Source organism: Mustela nivalis, assembly GCF_964662115.1.
Source record: "Mustela nivalis genome assembly, chromosome: X".
Lineage (NCBI taxonomy): Eukaryota > Metazoa > Chordata > Mammalia > Carnivora > Mustelidae > Mustela > Mustela nivalis.
This window is the reverse complement of record NC_139040.1, coordinates 120,730,723-120,750,326: the sequence shown is the minus strand read 5'-3', so window position 1 is coordinate 120,750,326 and position 19,604 is coordinate 120,730,723. Positions and strand designations below refer to the sequence as shown.

General features: G+C 41.1%; 2 long non-coding RNA genes across 3 annotated transcripts in view; one reads left to right on the top strand and one right to left on the bottom strand.

Moving 5' to 3' along the window:
- LOC309856806 overlaps positions 1-19,604 on the top strand; it is a 57,838-nt gene that overhangs the window by 26,004 nt on the left and 12,230 nt on the right. For both annotated transcript variants that reach the window (XR_014307359.1, XR_014307360.1), the window contains exons 3-4: positions 8,609-8,794; positions 13,692-13,732. This is a non-coding gene — a long non-coding RNA (uncharacterized lncRNA). The remainder of the gene's footprint in view (positions 1-8,608; positions 8,795-13,691; positions 13,733-19,604) is intronic.
- The window catches only part of LOC309856801, a 46,942-nt gene that overhangs the window by 22,144 nt on the left and 5,194 nt on the right, over positions 1-19,604 (bottom strand). The gene's annotated exons all lie outside the window — the stretch shown is intronic.

Below are 19,604 nucleotides of genomic sequence, written 5' to 3'. Positions count from 1 at the left end.
CAGCTGCTTTACTTTTGCTGTTCCCCGCGCCCCCCCACCCCGCGCGCCCCGCCCCCCACCCCGCGCCCACCTGGATGGCGCTTCCTGCTTCCTCTTCTCAGGTGGACTAAATCTGTTGGCAGAATTTGATCTCAATTTTATATTTCAAATCTGATAACACGTTAAGTTTGCGAGATTTCCTCCTGAACCCGATAAGAAATAGCAGGTGAATTGCTAAAGCGAAAAGACATTTTCAAAATGGGAAAATACTGTTTCTTTATGAGGCGCTGAGCTACAGCTCGCGAGTCCCTGAGAGTGTCCCCTCCTTGCATTTTGTGCCTCAAATGCCTCACTCACTCCTAGTCCGAGTTTGGCAAGTCCTCCAAAATGACATTAGAAAGGCCAAATTAGTAACTTGACGGTAGAGAAAGCTGGCAAGACCCTGAGATCATGACCTGAGCCGAAGGCAGAGGCTTTAACCCATTAAGCCACCCAGGCGCCCCTTTTCTGCGTTTCTTGTCATTGATGGTTGTGAAGAGGATATAGGCCAGTCACGTCATAACGTGAGATCATGGTCTCAGGGGCCTGGGATCGAGCCCCACATCAGGCTCTCTGCTCAGCGGGGAGCCTGCTTCCTCCTCTCTCTCTGCCTGCTTCTGCCTACTTGTGATCTGTGTCTGTCAAATAAATAAATAAAATCTTAAAAAAAAAAAAAAAGAAAGGCAAAGAAGGCTGAGGAGCTGACAGGAACTGTGTGGAGAGATATGCATAGTACTCCGGATTGGGTCCTGGACAGGAAAAGAGTGCTTTGAAGGATAATCTTGGGACAGTGGGGAAAATGTGACTATGAACTGTAGATTGGATAATAGCATGTCAATATTAAAGTTCCTGATTATTGTGACTGAACTGTGGTTATATGAGAGAATGTTTTTTATTATTGAGAAATACGCTATGAAGCATTTAGCGGGTAAAAGAGCAATAAACTTATTCTACTAAGGATTAAAATCATCTGTCTGTGTCTATCTACCTCAGTCTACCGTCTATCTACTACCATCAATCCCATCTGTCTGTCTATCTAGAGAATGATAAAGGAAATATGGCCAAATATGAATATGGGATTTCTTTGTACTATTTTTGCAACTTTTCTGTAAATTTGAAATTACTTCACAATAAAACAATTTTTAAAAATATTTTATTAATTTATTTGACAGAGAGAGAGAGAGAACGCAAGCAGAGGGAGCGGCAGGGGGAGAGAGAGAAGCAGATTCTCTGAACGGGGAGCCCGATGTGGGGCTGGATCCCAGGATCTGCGATCATGACCTGAGCCAAAGGTGGATGCCCAACCGACTGAGCCCCCCAGGCGCTCCACAGTAAAACAATTTTTAAAAGTCTCCAATTTTAGGGGTGCCTGGTTGGCTCAGTCAGTTAAGTGTCTGCCTTTGGCTCAGGTCATGACCTCAGGGTCCTGGGAGAGAGTCCCACATTGGGACTGCTTCTTCCGCTCCCTCTGCCCTCTGCGCACGTGCGTGCGTGCTCTCTTTCTTTCTCTCTCAAATAAATAAATAAATAAAATCTTTAAAAACGTAAATAAAAGGTGAGGGTACCTGGGTGGATTAGTTGGTTAAGTGTCTGCCTTCAGCTCAAGTCATGATCTCAGCACCCTGGGATACAGTCCTGAGTCGGGCTCCCTGCTCAGAGGGGAGCCTGCTTCTCCCTCTCCCTCTGCTGCTCCCCCTGCTTGTGCTCTCTCTCTCTATCAAATAAATAAATGAGTAAAATCGTTAAAAATAAATAAATAAATAAATAAATAAATAAATAAATGGCGGCTCCAATTTTAGACATCTAGATGAAGAGAATGGAGATGGGAATCATTCTTTACAGCAGGTATCAATTTTTAGCTTTCAAAATAAACACAAATGCTATCAAAAAGTCATCTTTCTGCAACAACATGGGGGAGGATAAGCCATTACCTTTTTTATAGCTTTGAACTTGCTGTTCCCATTTACATGTTAGGTCCACTAGTTCTGTCAGAGTGGGCAATTGATAAGGTACAAGTAGTTATGAGTCCAAATAACTGAAGTGTTTTTCTTTAATTGCTAGAATGGACAGAAATGCACAAGGAAAATTTCTGTAACAATAGCCTGTCATTAAAATGTGAAGTGCCGTCATATGCAGGTAAGTATTTTATATTTTTCTATAGCACTGCCCAGAATTTGGCAGAGGGCTTTGGATACAATAAGTATCAGTTCTCAACCTTGGCTGCACATACCATCTGGGGAGTTTTTTAAAAAGTATCGATGCTGGGGCACTTGGGTGGCTCAGTGGGTTAAAGCCTCTGCCTTAGGCTCAGGTCGTGATCTCAGGATGCTGGGATCGAGCCCCGCATTGGGCTCTCTGCTCGGCGGGGAGCCAGCTTCCTCCTCTCTCTCTGCCTACTGTGATCTCTGTCTGTCAAATAAATACATAAAATCTTAAAAAAAAAAAAAAAGTATCCATGCTTAGATCCCTCCTCCCAGAATTTGACACAATTGGTTCTGTGGTGCAGCCCTAAGAGTTTTAAAAGTACCCATGTGATTTTAACATAGTTATGGGGAAGAACTGATCTAGAGTCCTTCATTTCTTTTTTGGATAATCATAGTAACATAATAAGAGATGCCGGCCACAGGACAGAGGTGACTTCACTTGGGAAGGCAGTATCATGGGAAGGATACTTCATCAGCAGAAGGCATCTCTCCTTCCTTTCGACTCCCATATAATTTTTGTTCCATGCCACCCAATAGTTTTTACCTTGAATTATAGTTATTGTATTTGTGTTGTCTTCCTTGCTATACTGCAGACTCCTGTATCACAGGATTCATGGAGAAATCACTGTGTACTATTGTTAAGACAACAGGACCATTGGGGCACCCGGGTGGCTCTGTCGGTTAAGCGGTCCACTCTTGATTTAGGCTCAGGTCATGATCTCAGTGTCCTGCGATCAAGCCCCTAGTGGGGCTCTGTGCTCAGTGGGGAGTCTGCTTAAGACTCTCTCTCTCCCTCCCCCTGCCCACATGCTCTCTCTCTTTCCCAAATAAATAAATCAATTAATTTAAAAAGACAGCAGGACCGCTCTGCCGAGCTCTGAGAGCACCAAAAACAGGTCTTTAAGCTGTCTTTAGAGCAGCTATGGCACGTGGCAGCGTTCATCTTTGTGTTGGAGAAATGCCGAAATATTTGGAATCTAGTATGTTCACACCCAGTAAAATTCTATGGATAGAAAAAGGACTGAAAAAAAAATACATCAAAATGTTCATAGAGGTTGCTTCTGGTGTATTTGATTACCGATGCCTTTCTTTTTCTTTTCTGTATTTTACATGAGTATGTATCAACTATGTATGTGTCTGAAAGCTATCAGTAGAAACTAAACACATCAAGTACTCATCAATCAATAAATTCATCATGATTACTTTAAAAAATATGATGCTGAGAAATTCCTTGGTCATCTTTGGTGCATGTTAGAAAATCAAATGATTATTTTTAAAATAGTAAATAGGGACTCCTGGCTGGCTCAGAGGATGGAGAGTGTGACTCTTGGTCTTGGGATTGTGAGTTTAAGACCCCTTGGATGTAGAAATTACTTAAAAATAAATTCTTAAATAAAAAAAATAAATAAAGCTGATAAATAAAGGGAAAGAACCAATCATTCATCCAGCTTTCCTCAATGAACTCTGCATCAGAATGAACCGTACTGCATTTTTTCTATTTATTCACTGGTTGGTGGACATTGGTTTTTTTTTTTTTTCCCAAATTGGGGGCTATTATTATAATGCTGCTATGTGGGTGCCTGGTTGACTTAGTCAGTGAAACACGCGACTCTTGATCTTGGGGTTGTGAGCTTGAGCCCCATGTTGGGTCTAGGGATTACTTAAAAATAAAATCTTTAAAAACTGCTCCTATGAGCAGTTGAATACAAGTCTTGGTATAGACATATTTTAATTTCTCTTGGGTACACAGCTAGAGATGGAATTGCTGGGTTATATGGTAAATTTATGTTTAACTTTTTAATAAACTGCCAAATTGTTTTTCAGAGCAGCTGCAGCATTTTACATTCCCACGAGGATTCTGTGGGAGTTCCAGTTTCTCAACAATCTCACCAACACTTGTTATTGTCTGTCTTTTTTTTTAATAACTTTTAATAGTCATTTTTTAAAAATTTCTTTTCAGCATAACAGTACTCATTGTTTTTGCACCACACCCAGTGCTCCATGCAATCAGTGCCCTCCCTAATACCCACCACCTTGTTCCCCCAACCTCCCACCCCCCGCCCCTTCAAGACCCTCAGATTGTTTTTCAGAGTCCATAGTCTCTCATGGTTCATCTCCCCTTCCAATTTCCCTCAACTCCCTTCTCCTCTCCATCTCCCCATGTCCTCCGTGTTGTTATGCTGCACAAATAAGTGAAACCATATGATAATTGACTCTCTCTGCTTGACTTATTTTACTCAGCATAATCTCTTCCAGTCCCGTCCATGTTGCTACAAAAGTTGGGTATTCATCCTTTCTGATGGAGGCATAATGTTCCATAGTGTATATGGACCACACCTTCCTTATCCATTCGTCCATTGAAGGGCATCTTGGTTCTTTCCACAGTTTGGCGACTGTGGCCATTGCTGCTATAAATTGTCTGTCTTTTTGATTATAGCCATTCTTAGGTGTGTGAAGTGTTATATCCTTGTAGTTTTAATTTTGTTTTCCTTAACAATGTTAAGCATCTTTTCATGTGCTTATTGGTTATTCATTTATCTTTTCCTTTTTTTTTATATTGAATAGCCTATCTTTATTCTATTTACATTTGTTATAAATATAATACATTTTTGAAAACTTGTTTATAATTAACTTGAGTAGATTTATATTTTAAACAGATCGACTCAATTGTTAAGGTTATATAATAAAGAATATGGTAATTTAAATGACAAAAAAATTTCATACTGTGAAATAGTACACTGTACGCTGAGATGGATGAGGAAGAAAGGTCATTTATCTTCTTTGGTGAAATGTCTATTCAAACCTTCTGTCCATTTTTGATTATTTTTTAAAAGATTTATTTTTTAGAGAGAGAGAGCCCGAGGGGGAGGGGCAGAAGGAGGGGGAGAATCTCAAGCAGACTCCATGCTGATTGCGAAGCCCATCTTGGGACTCAACCCCGTGACCCTGAGATCATGACCCAGAAAGAAACTAAGTCAGATGCTTAACCCACTGTGCCACCCAGGTGCCCCACTCAATTTAAAAATTGGGTTATTAGACTTACTACTGAGTTACAAGAGTTATTTATATGTCCTAGATACGAATTCTTCATCTGATATATGATTTACAAGTATTTTCTCCCAGACTCATGGCCTGTTCCTGAGCATCTTGCCTATGGCTGGTATTCCATAAGAGAATATCAAATGAATGGTTTAGCTAATTAGGCCTGCTCCACCAGGATGATCTATTTCATACCCACAGGCTGGTCCTCTAACCGTTTTGCTTCTGAGTTTACTAAAATTTTATTTAGGATTTAGCATCGTGTTCAGAAAGGACATTGGCTGGTAATTTTCATTTTTCAAACCTGTATCAACCAGGGTCAGTTAAGAGACAGAAACCACGTCGTTTGTTTAAACAAAAGATGGCATGATCTCACTTAATATATGCAATCTAAAAGAGTCAGACATGTAGAAGCAGAGAACAAAAGGGTGGTTGCCAGGGGCTAGGAGGAGTGGGACCTTGGGGGGTGGTGTTGGTCAAAGGATACAGGGTATTCATGCAAAATAAATAAGTTCTGGAGGCAAAAAAAAAAACAAAAAAGAACAAAAAAACCCAGTCTCCTGAAAGAAAGCTCTCCTTATGCACAGAATCCAATTGAGTTGTATTCTATCCACTGGGCAAAAAAGTGCTTTTATTCAATACATTTACTGGAAAACTTGTAATTATCTCTTTAGCTTTAAGGAGGGCATGGGATGTGATGAGCCCTGGGTGTTGTACACAGCTGATGAATCATTGAATACTACATCAAAAAATGGGAGATGGACTCTATGTTGGCTAATTGAATTTAAATTAAAAAAGAGAGAGAATCCAGGAAAGTCACTGTTAAACATTCTTTAATTCTTTAATTCTTTAAACATTCTTTAAACATTCTTTAATTCTGTGTTCCATTCTAAAATAAATAATAGGTAATAATTTGAAAAGAGAATTTAACATAAACAAATGTTAACTGTGAAAGATAAAGAGAGGACTCTAAGGCATCATGGATGAGTGAACAAAAGGAAGAAGCTGGCATTATTAAAACTCTGAGGGGCTCCTGGCTGGCTCAGTCTGTGGAGCATGCGACTTTTGATCTTGGGGTCATGTTCTGGCCCCACGTTAGGTGCAGAGTTACTTAAAATAAATAAGTAGGCACCTGGGTGCCTTCAGCTCAGGTCATGGTCTCAGGGTCGTGGGATCGAGCTGGGGCATCAGTCTCTCTGGTCAGCAGGGAGCCTGCTTCCCCCTCCCTCTCTGCCTACTTGGGATCTTTGTCTGTCAAATAAGTAAATAAAATCTTTTAAAAAAAACAGTAAAAAGAAAAAAGTAAATAAAATCTTAAAAAAAAAAAAACCCTTAGAAAATTGGAGGAAGGGACTGAGAACCAGAGTTCGGGGGAGGGGTGCGGCTAACTGGGGCTGCTATCTTTGCGCTGAGCTATAGCAACAATGACGCTAGCTCTCCAAATGTTGGAAGAACTGCCAGTGGGATTCAGATGCTTCTGTGGGAAGGACTGTGGCTGCCAGTGTGTAGGGAGCTTTCGGGAGGAGCAAGCCTCCTCCTTTTCCAACCTTACAGTCTCTCTGACTCTCTCACTCCCCCTGCTGGCAGACATGTGGTTTACAGAGTCCCAAGCCCCGGCATCATCAGCCCGAATGTAGAAGGACTGGTTTGGATCTGGGTCCAGTAACGTACTGTTTGATACAAGGTAATAGAAAAATAAGGTAATATTTTCCTACATTTACCATAAATTATTACAATTTACATAATCCTAGCCCCTCCCCTTACCTGTGTAGTTTGGATGAGTTTTCTTAAGCTTCCTTTCCTTTTGTTTACTCATCTGTATGAGAGCAATAATTCTATACCTGCCTTATAGGGTTATTATTTGAAAGTTTCAGATAGATTCTCTAAGAAGCACAACAGTTCTGCGTGGTTTTCTTTTCTGAACATCTTTTACAGATATCCTTCTTTTTTCCCCCCCTGTTAGTTCCCAATTTGTTGTTGTGCCAATTTAGGTCACATATATTTTCACCAAGGACCATTTTGTGTTTACCTTGTCCAGAGTCAAGAAGACTAAGCCGATCTGAAACTTAATGTGTCCAGAAATTTTAATCCCTGTGTATAGCCTTTACCTTGTGTCCTGTTCGGTTGTCTTGATTTCATTAAAAGTCAACACCAACCAGTTGATTGTCCAACCAGAAAGCTTAAAGTCTTTTGGTATTGTACTTCCTACAAGCATCAGCAGTTGGGACACCTGGGTGCTCAGTGGGTTAAAGCCTTTGCCTTCAGCTCAGGTCATGATCTCAGGGCCCTGAGATGAAGTCCCGAATCAGGCTCTCTGCTCAGCAGGGAGCCTGCTTCCTCCTCTTTCTGTCTGCCTACTTGAGATCTCTCTGTGTCAAATAAATAAATAAAATATTTTTTTTAAAGTGGATTTTTAAAAATAATTTTCATTTGATTTGGTTCTACCTCCAAAATATATCTTCAGATCCATCCAGTCCTTTCCATCTTTATGGCCAGCAGTCTAGTCCCAACCACCATTATCACTCACCTGACTAGAGCTCCTACCTCATCTTCCCACTGTCATCTTTAACCATTCTAATCCACTTCCCACAAACTATCAAGGGATATTTAATTATTTCTCTTTCCTGCTTAACTCTTCAGTACTTTCCCATCATACCTTGAATAAAATACAAACTTCTTACCATAGTCACCAAGGCCTTACATAATTGGATTCCTGTCTACCTCTCAGGCACATTTCATGCTCAATGTGTACTGAGAACATTCTGCTCTTCTTTCAGTTTACTGAACTTGCCAATTTTGGTTCCACCTCAGGGTCTTTGAACTTACTGTTCTCTTTCCGACTTCCCACACACCAACCCCACCCCTCCTTCTCTTCCTTTGAGTTTCAGACTTTATGTCATTTGCCCAGGGAGACCTTTGCCAACCACTCAGTCTAAGCTGGCCCCCACCTTATTATTTTCTAATCTAATGCAACACTCTGCTTTCTTCCTAGTGCTTATTGCACTGTGTGAACTTTCTCTTTTCTTGTTTATTTACTTGTTTTTTCAATATCCTTTATTAGAATATAAGCACCAGAATATGAGCTTACAAGATGGTGTCTTGTTCACCATCCTGTTCTCTAGTAAGTAGGACAGCACCTGTTTCAAAAAAGATACTCGAGATTTATGAAATAAAAAACAAAATGGAGCATTTTTCCCCCATTTGGCAGGCTGGGAATTGAGCAAAGAAAGTGGGTGAGACTCTTTGAGGTGGCTGAAACAATGGTCAGGCTGACTTTCCCATGAACTGGTGGGGAATGGGTCAACTTGGGTTCATGTACTTTGAGGTTATTTTTTCCTCTTGCTTAGGGGCTGGGAGGACCGAAGAGTTGTGAGATGAAGTCAACTAGAATTATCTACGCAAGTTTCCTTGTCTACCAAATGAATAAAAGGACCATGAAGATCGCTGAAATATGTAGAGGACAAGTGGAACACAGCCTGTAGAGGAGCGTGGGCGGGATCAGGGGAACTAGTCAGAATACTGTGACAGCCCAGGTGAGTGTGACTGTGGTTTGGACTCGGGTGGCAGCAGTAGACATGTGAGAAATGGTCATACCTGAAATATACAAGAAAAATTTTGTGATGATGTGTTCACTAGACTTCTCTTTGTTTCATTTGACTTTTGCTCTATGAACTGCTCTATGAACCCAGTTCATCCTGCCCTGATATTCCATTTACATTCTCTGGTGTTTGTATAGCCATACAAGTTTTTTTGAAGTTAATTTATATATATATATATATATATATATATTTTTTTTTTTTTTTTTTTTTTTTTTTAAGTAATCTCTACACCTTATGTGGGGCTTAACTCACTACCCTGAGATCAAGAGTCACGTGTTGTTCCAACTGAGCTGGCCAAGGGCCACCCAATATCCATGAAACTCTTGAGCAGGTTTCCTAAAATCTCCAAGACTTAGGGTACTCATCTGTGTATTTGAACAATATTGTGGCCTAAATTCCCTGGTGATGCTGACAAAGATTTTTTGTTAGACCAAACTTTGGTCAGCCTCCTGAAACTTCTTCTAGCCCCATCTGGGCACTTTCTTATAAAATCTAGTTTTAGCAAGAACCCTAAGTCAGTTTAGCCAGACACCACATCATCCCTATCTGAACCTCCCAATATCTTTTTCTTTTTAAAATTTATTTAAATTCAATTAGCCAACATAGACTACATCATTATTTCTGATGTAGTGTTCCATGATTCATTAGTTGCATGTAACACCCAGTGCTCATCACAACACAGGCCCTCCTCAATACCCATCACCCAGGTACCCCATCCTATCACTCACCTCCGCTTCCACAACCCTTAGTTTGTTTCCTAGAGTCAAGAGTCTCTCATGGTTTTTCTGTCTCTCTGATTTCTTCCCATTCAGCTTTCCCTCCCTTCCCCTATGATCCTCTGCGCTATTCTTAATGTTCCACATATGAGTGAAACCATATGAGCGATTGACGTTGTTCACTTAGCGTAATCCCCTCCAGTTCCATCCATGTCGACCCATCACAACCCTACATCATTGCTCTTACTGCTTCAATGGGGATACAGGTACCCACTCTGAGTCACAGACACTAGTCTGCCACTGATTTTTGATCATCTGTCAAGACAGAACAAGGTGTACCACCTTAACTAAGCCTACCTTGCCCTTCTTTGGAACCCTTAGAGCCACATGAAGATTTCTAATTCTGCACCTAGGTAACTTTAGTGTGCATTTGTTAACATGCTTGTCTCCCTTTTTATAGACTCTAAGAGCCTCAAAGGTAGAGATCATATCTTTTTCATATTTCTCTGCCATTATTGGATAATAAATGGGTGAAAGCAGATTCAAAAATGAAGTAAGCATTTCGAAAAGAGTCATGCAAAAAAGAGTCAAAAGGACATTGAGCAAGCAGAGCCTGTGCTACTTGTTTCTTTTCAATTCTCCTGTTTCAATTCTCAGAACACTATAAACTCTCCTGTTTCAATTCTCAGAACACTATAAACTTCTGACTTTTATCAGTTGCAAGTGTACCATCTCCTGGAACACATCCTCCTACCTTGTACTGAAATAGAGATAATGTAACACCTGTTAGCTAAATAGCCAGTCATCTATTAGATAGTCAGTTTAAACTCAGCCAGCACAGGTCATAATTCTTTCAAAACATGTTATATAACTGTGAATTTTGCTTTGTACACCTGCGCTCTCTGCTCACTATTCAGAGCACACTTTCAATGATTTGGGGCCACTCGGTGACTTCTGGATTACAATCCCTAAAACCTCGAATTAATGCTTTGGTAGCTTTATAGACTCTTCTTGACTGACAAATGTTTAGATAAATTGGGTTTGTTTTGTTTTTAAATATTTTATTTATTTATTTGAGAGAGAGAGTGTGTGAGCAAGAGCGAGCGAGAGAGAGAATGAGCAGGGGGAGGGGCAGAGGGAAAGGGACAAGCAGACTCCTCGCTGATCAAAGAGCTCAATATGGGGCTCGATCCCAGGTCCCCGAGATCATGGCCTGAGCCGAAGGCAGATGCTTAACCATCTGAGCCACCCAAGTGTCCCGGATAAATTGTTTTAATGTACATTTTTAGGACACATACAAATGGCCAGCAGATACACAAAAAGGTACTCAGCATCTCTAATCCTCAGGGAAATACAAATTAAAACCACAATGAGATATCACCTTTCACCTGTTAGAATGGCTATCACCAAAAAGACAAGAGATTATTTATTTTAAAACATTTATTGAAAAGTGTTTATTTTGGGGGTCGCCTGGGTGGCTCAGTCATTAAAGCGACAGACTCTTGATTTCAGCTCAGGTCATGATGTCAGGGTTGTGAGATTGAGCCTACACAACACCGGCCTGCATCGGCTCCGTGCTGGGTGTAGAGCCTACTTAAGATTCTCCCTCTCTGGAGACAAAGAGCCTCTTAATCTCAGGAACTGAGGGTTGCTAGGGGTGGGGGGGTAGGGATTAGGTGGCTGGGTGATGGACACTGGGGAGGGTATGTGCTATGGTGAGTGCTGTGAAGTGTGTAAGCCTGATGATTCACAGACCTGTACCCCTGGGGCAAATAATTACATTATATGTTAATTTAAAAAAGATTCTCTCTCTCTCTCTGCCCCTACTCCCCCCACTCTCTAATTTAAAAAAATATATATTTATTTGGGGGCACGTGAATGGCTCAGTCAGTGGAGAATGTGATTCTTCATCTCCGGGTCATGAGTTTAGGTCCACATTGGGCATGGAGGTTACTTAAAAAAAAGAAAAGAAAAGGGGCACCTGGTGGCTCAGATGTTAAGCACGTGCCTTCGGCTCAGGTCATGCTCCCAGGGTCCTAGGATCCAGCCCCACATTGGGCTCCCTGCTCAGCGGGAAGCCTGCTTCTCCCCCTCCCACTCCACCTGCTGTGTTCTCTCTCTCGCTGTGTCTCTCTCTCTCTCTCTGTCAAATGAATAAATAAAATCTTAAAAAAAAAGAAAAGAAAAAATAAAAGTATTTATTGAATATTTAAATGTTTAAAATATTTATATCTTATATATAATATTTAAATATATAGATAAAGGAGCACCCAGCTGACTCAGTTGGTACAGCATGTGCCTCTTGATCTCGGGGTCATGAGTTTAAGCCCCAAGTTAAAAGGTTACTATAAAAATGGTTACTAAAAAAATGAAAAAGTATAGATATAACACTTGAATTTATAAATACAATATTTAAATATAGAATATTTAAATGCTTCAAAGTATTTATTTAAAAATAAAATACAAGTGTTGGGTAGGGTGTGGAGAAAAAAGAATCTTTATGCACTGTTAGGGATGTAAATTGGTGTAGCCGCAATGAAAAACAGAATGAAGTTTCCTCCTAAAATTATAAATAGAACTACCATATGATCCAGCAATCCCACTTCTGGGTACATATGCAAAGGAAGTGAAAACAAGATATTGACAAGATATCTGTGCTCCCCTGTTAATTGCGGCATTATCTGCAATAGCCAAGATATGGAAACAACCTAAGTGTCCATTAGCAGATGAATGGATAAAGAAGATGTGGTGTATATACACACAACGGAGTATTATTCAGCCACTTCTGACAACGTGATGCCCCTTGAGGACATTATGCTGAGTGATACAAGCCAGAGGAAGTGATTCTACATGGTCTCAATCTTAAGTGGAATCTTAAAAGAAAATTCATACAAATAGACTATAGAAAAGTGGTTGCCAGGGTATAGAGGGTGGAGGAAATAGGGAGAGGTTAGTGAAGTGTACAAAATGTACATGTTACAATCACGAGTAAAATCAGGCATTTCTCATATTATATATGTATATATTTACTATAGGTATATGGTTACATACATATATATTTACTCCCTACACATAATACACAACATAACATAACAATAGTAATAATAAACAATAACATAATCACAAATGGAATTAATTATTTTTCATATAAATATTTATATTTGCATTTTTCATGGGATAGAAGTTTACTTTTATTTCATCGTATTTATATACAATCGCAGGATGTGCATTATTATTATTATTTTTAAAGATTTTATTTGTTTATTTGACAGAGATCACAGTAGACAGAGAGGCAGGCAGAGAGAGAGAGGGAAGCAGGCTCCCTGCTGAGCAGAAAGCCCGATGCGGGACTCGATCCCAGGACCCTGAGATCATGACCTGAGCCGAAGGCAGCGGCTTAGCCCACTGAGCCACCCAGGCGCCCCAGGATGTGCATTATTAAGAGACTAATTCAAACATGTTTTCAAATTATATATGTTTTGTTTTGTTTACTTTGTAAAACAGCAAACTTGAAATTCTGAAAACTTCATAGCAACTATGTGGGGAAAATCTGCTATTACTTATTCTGAAACCAGAAATTATAGCTCGGCGGCCGTCACAGAAACAAAAAGTGGCTTGACATGACATATTAGATGTAGAAATAATTACTTAGGTGGAAAAAAGAGAAAATCTTGTCAATCTCCTTTGGGGTGGATACCCATTAAAAGTTTTAACAACACTTGAATCCAGAAAATCAATCATCTCAAAAAATTTTTAACAGCCTCAGTATTTTTCATACTTGTGTTTCTGAAAGAAATGAAAATGGAGAACCCAGGAAACAGGGTGATGCTATTATACTCGTTAAAATTTCTATTTTTAATACCCTAAATTGCTTAGCTGTCATTTCATTTTGCATTTCAGCTTGTGGTTGGCTTTGCAAGGCTAACATTTTCTTTGGTGACAGTTCTTAAACCAGAAGAATTTGGCCAGTAACTTCCCTATTTCATAGAACGTTTAAGAACTTTTAAAAAAAAAAAAGTCATGTAGTTGGTCTAAGAAGGTAAAGGAATGTGATATTTTGGTAGGTGGTTACTTTTTGTTTTTATTTTGTTATGTTCTTTGTTTTTCACTTCTAGACCCACACTGATGTTTTCCAGGATCCTCAGAACATGTAAAGGTAGCTATATTTAACCATTCTTTTGTAACAGAGTGAGTTACTGACATAGAAATTTGTGTACTGATTTGTATCTTATTGCATTATTATGCTGTGGGCTTGTCAGAAAGATGACCACTAAGAAACCTTCCCATATCTATTATATCCAGTCAGGACTTGCATCCTGAGCTCTAGTCTCTAGGCCTCTTAAAGGAGATGAGAGTGTCTATGTTTCATAGAAGGGAGAATTTTGATGGATTCGACCAAACTCAACAGTATGGTTGGCTTCTTGGAGACTGGGAGTCAGGGTTGGCTTCATGTGTGAGTGACCCATGTAGTCACACAGGGCCCTGTGCTGTTATTGTTTTGAAATTCTTCATATTTTTGAACAGGGGACCCTGTATTTTCATTTTGCACTGAGTTCCACAAATTACGTGGCCAGAACTACTGTGAGGACACAGGAGTGAGTGTGGCGGTGGAGCGAGGGTGTTTTCTTTCTCTGACAGGGAGGCCATATTTGAGGATAGGCCATGGTGTGCCTTAGGAATCACTGTGAAGATCCCCAGAGTTGAGCTTGGCAAGGAGTAAATGGATCTGCCAGAGGAACCGCCTGCTTTGGTAGGGACATAAAAACTTGGACAATGACTCTGGATTTCCCAAGCCCCAGGGTTCACGTCTAAGTTAAATGAGAGTCTCCCTCTGAAAGACAGATTAGGCATGTGTAATGAGTTGAATGAGGTCCTCCAAAAGATATGTCTGCTTGAATCTTCAGAATGTGACATTATTTGTAATAAGGGCCTTTGCAGATGTCACGAAGGTACGCATCTCAAGAGGATCGTGGATTAGTGTGGGGTCAAGATCTGACGACAGGTACCTGTACGAAAGACAGTAAAGGAGAAGATGTAGAAAGATACGTAGAGCAGAGAACCACATGAGGTTGGAGGCAGAGATTGGAGAAATGCATCTTTAAGCCAAGAAATGCCAAGGACTGCCAGCAGCCTCCAGAAGCTAGGAGAGAGAAACCAACCCTGGCAACACATTGATTTTGGACTTCCGGCCTCCAGGCTGTGAGGAAATAAATTCTATTGTTCGAAGCTACCAAGTTTGTGATAATTCGTTATCTGTAGCCCTAGGAAACCAATACAGCCCGTGTCAGCAAAATGCTTGGCTATTGAGATTTAATTTGGTTTAGAGGGGGAAAACAGAGCCCTTTCAAGGTCAGGAGTTGTAGTGGACGTTCCTCATGTCATGGTCTTCTTCTGCAGGAAAATACAGTCTTTCCCAGAAGACTCCTAGAACACTTTTCCCAGTGGCCAGTGTTGGGTCACATGGCCATCCTCAGATGCAAGGGATCTTGGGAAAGTGGATATTTAGCAAAGGGAGTAGAACAACCAAGGTTGAATTACAGCCTCAAAGAAAACAGGAGTTTAGGGCGCCTGGGTGGCTCAGTGGGTTAAGCCACTGCCTTCGGCTCAGGTCATGATCTCGGGGTCCTGGGATGGAGTCCCGCATCGGGCTTTCTGCTCAGCAGGGAGCCTGCTTCCCTCTCTCTCTCTCTGCCTGCCTCTCTGTCTACTGTGATCTTTCTCTGTCAAATAAATAAATAAAATCTAAAAAACAAAAACAAAAACGGGAGTTTATTCACAAACAGAATGTGCATGGGTCTGGGGACAAGAGATAATAGCCAAAGTACATCATCTGACATAATATGGTATTGGAATAGCTAAAAATTTGTAAGGCTAAATTACATTTGAATGTGAGTCAGAACACTGACAAGGTGATGATTATTCTGTGACCTCTTGCTCCTAAAGGGGGATCACTGGGCGAGTCCAAAGGGCATTCCCTCGGAGCTCATTAGAAATGCAGAATCTTGGCCCCAGCCCAGACCTACTGACTCACAATCTGCACTTTAACAAGATCACTGGGTTTGAAAGGCATCGGTCTAGATGACTCACTATAACGTGACTAAGGGACTTAAGATAAACCACGCCAGAAACAAACTGGCATCACTACTCACGAGCACAGCAAAAGACAAGTCCAATAATAAGACTAGTAGAACCAAAAAAAAAAAAACAACTTTGAAATGTTGTCATGTAAGCATAATGCAATAGGTACACGGGAAAAAAGAAAAGATTTGCAGGGACTCAACTTTAAGTGGAATGAGATATAATTGATTCCTACACCATCATCGCATTTATGGTCATACTCAGTAAAATTAAGTTCCTTACAGCACATAAAAGTGCCAAATGAGAAGTCTTCACCCCACAAAGATGGGCTAATCAAGCATTCAAACTGATTAACCCTTAAACAGAAAGATCTGCTGTCACTGGCGAGAGCCAACATAAAATTTAAATGAGTGGGGGTGAACCTACCTCAGAAAACCAAGGCTTCCTTTCTGTAAGATTTTGATTCTTTATTGAAACACTTTGTTGTGCGTGAAAATGAAGTTTTCCTCTTCGTCCTTTAATGAGACCCTGCAGTTGATTTCATGCCAATCGTTCTCAAGCCTTTTAAAGAGCCATTGATTGGATATATATGTGTGTGTGTTTGTTGTCTCAGCCTCATTTCGTGGGACTAGAAATTCTCAAGATTAGCAATGTCTCCCAAGGCCAGAGTTCACTTAGACCATCGCCTCCAGCTCTGCTTGTGGTGAGGCTGTTTATTTAGAACACACACACATAAGCCCCAGAGTTGGCAGTGAAACACTCGTGTCAGCATTTTGCTTTGGAGAGGTCACACCTATTTGAGCAAGGGTATTTGCTTTTTAACAGTGAAACTGGATCGGTATAAAAAGCTATAGTGGCTAAACGTTCTGCTTGAATTCATCTGTTTCATCACATTGCTCTCTCAGACTGCAAACTCGATAACTGCTTCTTGAAAGGGGATAAAGTAGGCAGTGAAAAAAGGCAGATCGAGGACATTAAAAACAGACACTTCACCAAAGAAGATAGAAGAATGCCCAAAAAGCACACAAATGATGCTCAAAATCAGTAGTCATTACAGAAACGGAATTAAAACCTCAGTGAGGTATCACTACACTGCCTAAAATAAAAAAGACCGATAACACTGGCTCTTGGCAAGACTGTGGACTGAAATCTTCTCGAACTGCTGGTAGGAGCGTAAAATGGTACAACTTTGGAGAACTTTTTGTCAGTTTTTTATCAAGTTAAACATGGGTCGACTCTAGGCTCCAAGAATCCAACTCTTAGGTATTTTCTCGTGAGTCACGAAAACATTTGTCCACAAAAACCCCCCCAAACCCCAAAAAACTGAACAAAAACTTGTTTGTAGTGACTTTATACATAGGAGCTCCAGACTGGAAACCACTCAGATATCCAGCAGTAGGAAAGTGGGTTATCACATAATGGTGTCCTTGTATAATGGAATACTACTGAGTAATGAAAAGGAAATAAACAGGGCAACAGCAACATTATGTTGAATGAAAGAAGTCATTCCGTTGGATTCCATGTAAACAAATTCCAGAACCAGTGAAACTGATAGTGATTAGAATCAGAAAGTGATTGCGGGGGATTGGGGACTGGATGGGGCTGCTCTGGAAAGAGACACAAGAAAACATTCCGGATGAGGGGCGCCTGGGTGGCTCAGTGGGTTAAGCCGCTGCCTTCGGCTCAGGTCATGATCTCAGGGTCCTGGGATCGAGTCCCACATCGGGCTCTCTGCTCGGAAGCAGGGAGCCTGCTTCCTCCTCTCTCTCTCTCTGCCTGCCTCTCTGCCTACTTGTGATCTCTCTCTGTCAAATAAATAAATAAAATCAAAAAAAAAAAAAAAAAGAAAAGAAAACATTCCGGATGAGAGACATATTAGGGGGGTGGTTACATGGGTATATAATTGTGAGAAGCCACTGACCTGTATATCGAAGATCTATGCATTTTTTGTGTCGATTGTATGCGCTTCAATTTAAAAAAATAAGAGCTGGGTCACCTTACTGGCTCTGTCAGAGGAGCGTGTGACTCTTGATTTCGGGGTTGTGAGTTCAAGCCCCACATTGGGTGTAGAGATTAGTTAAAAATAAAATCTTGGGGCGCCTGCATGGCTCAGTCAGTTAAGTGTCTGCCTTCGGCTCAGGTCATGATCCCAGGGTCATGGGATCGAGTCCTGCATTGGGCTCCCTGCTCAGTGGAAAGCCTCCTCTGCCTGCTGTTCCCCCTGCTGTACTCTCTCTATCTCTCTCTGTGTGTCAAGTAAATAAATAAAATCCTAAAAAAAAAAATCTTTAAGGGGTGCCTGGGTGGCTCAGTTGGTTAGGCATCTGCCTTTGGCTCTGCTGGAGTCGTGGTCCGGGGGTTTGGGAATCGAGCCCCGAGGGGGTCTCCTTTCTCAGCAGGGAGTCTCCTTCTCTCTCTCCCTGAAGCCCCCCCCCCCCGCTTGTGCTCTCTTGCTCACTCTCTCCTTCTCTCTCTCAAGTAAATACGTCTTTCAAAATAAAATCTTTAAAACAAACAAACAAATAAAATAAAAAGTAAAAGCTCATCCCATTTCCACGCCATCCAAGAGAAACGTCTGTCCAGACAACCCACAGTACAGAACTCTCTCTTTCAGGCTGGAATTCTTCAGGTAGTGCTTTACCAGCCCACCTTGGAGCTCTACACTGGATCTTCTAAATGGGTTACTTATCTGAACCTGATGATTCTGGAGTTTCAATCTCACTTTGGTATTTCAGTAAAAGCTGCCTTTCTTGCCTCAACTTTAATTTTGTTTCCTAGCTTTTCCTTGGTCCTTTGACTACAAGCATTTGTTGGTGAGGCACAATATATATGAATAAAAGAAAAAAATATCCTCTCTTTTGGGACTTACTTTTCTCTCTCTCTCTCTGTTTTTACAGGAAGCACAATAGTGTGTTTTGCTTTTCTAACTGCCAGATCTGATGCAATGTAACTACTTAATTAGATCAGATTACTGTTTATATTAAACTCGAATAATGATTAAACTGGAAAATTTCATGACAAGAACTTGTAGGTGAAGTCAGCCAAAATCAGCCACTGCTTGTTTTAACCTATCCTTTGTGTATCCTGCTTCAGTCACTGGGAGGTACTCAGGCAGAGCTGACAGATGAATGGCCCCTGTTAATGGAATACATCTAGGTCACGGTTAAGCCTACATCTGAAGCAAAACATGGGCAGCAGCACTTCCAAATCTCTCTTTCAACACTGCCATATGGCAGGAACACGGGTGGTGTTCTGGAGAGGTCTTTCTCCCTGATACTCTGTCTCCCTGGTGTACAATCTATCTCCAGGTCCAGAGTTCAAAGCCTCTCCAAATGATAAAATTTTTTTTTTTTTTAAAAGCTTGTTAAATTGAGGGAGAACATAGATACAGTTGTGGTAGCCAGTCCTCATAAATGGGCCCAATATTCAAGCCCTGGCTGGTCTTCCCTTCCCACAATGAATCTGGCTGGTCTGTGACCTGAGCCGAACAACAGACTAGCAGAAGTGGGTGGCCCTGGGCCATCTCTAGGCTGGGCTTTAGGATCACTGGTATGTTCTGCTTCCTTCCTCTTGGAATATTTGTTTTTGGGAGCCCTCTCGTTTCAGATCCTCTGAGAAGAAAACTAAATTAGAGATGCAAGGAACTGATTTGGGGGAAATGCTAGTGAAGGAAAAAAGGGAGAGAGAGCGCGCACATGGGAGCTGGCTGGGAAAACTTTGAGATTGTGCTGTCGGTCTGACACTTGTGGAACAAGGCATGCAAACAGGAAGATTGGGTGGGGAACAGGGCAGCTCTGAGAAATTCTTGCCCAACCTGATGCGGAGCCCCAGAGAAAAGATCGCCCATAAGAGACATTCTGTGATGGGCAGGAAAAGCCCAGCTCCAGTACCCTCACTGTACCCAGTCATTAGCTAGGAAAGGCCCAGGGAGCACAGGGCCTCCATGTGAA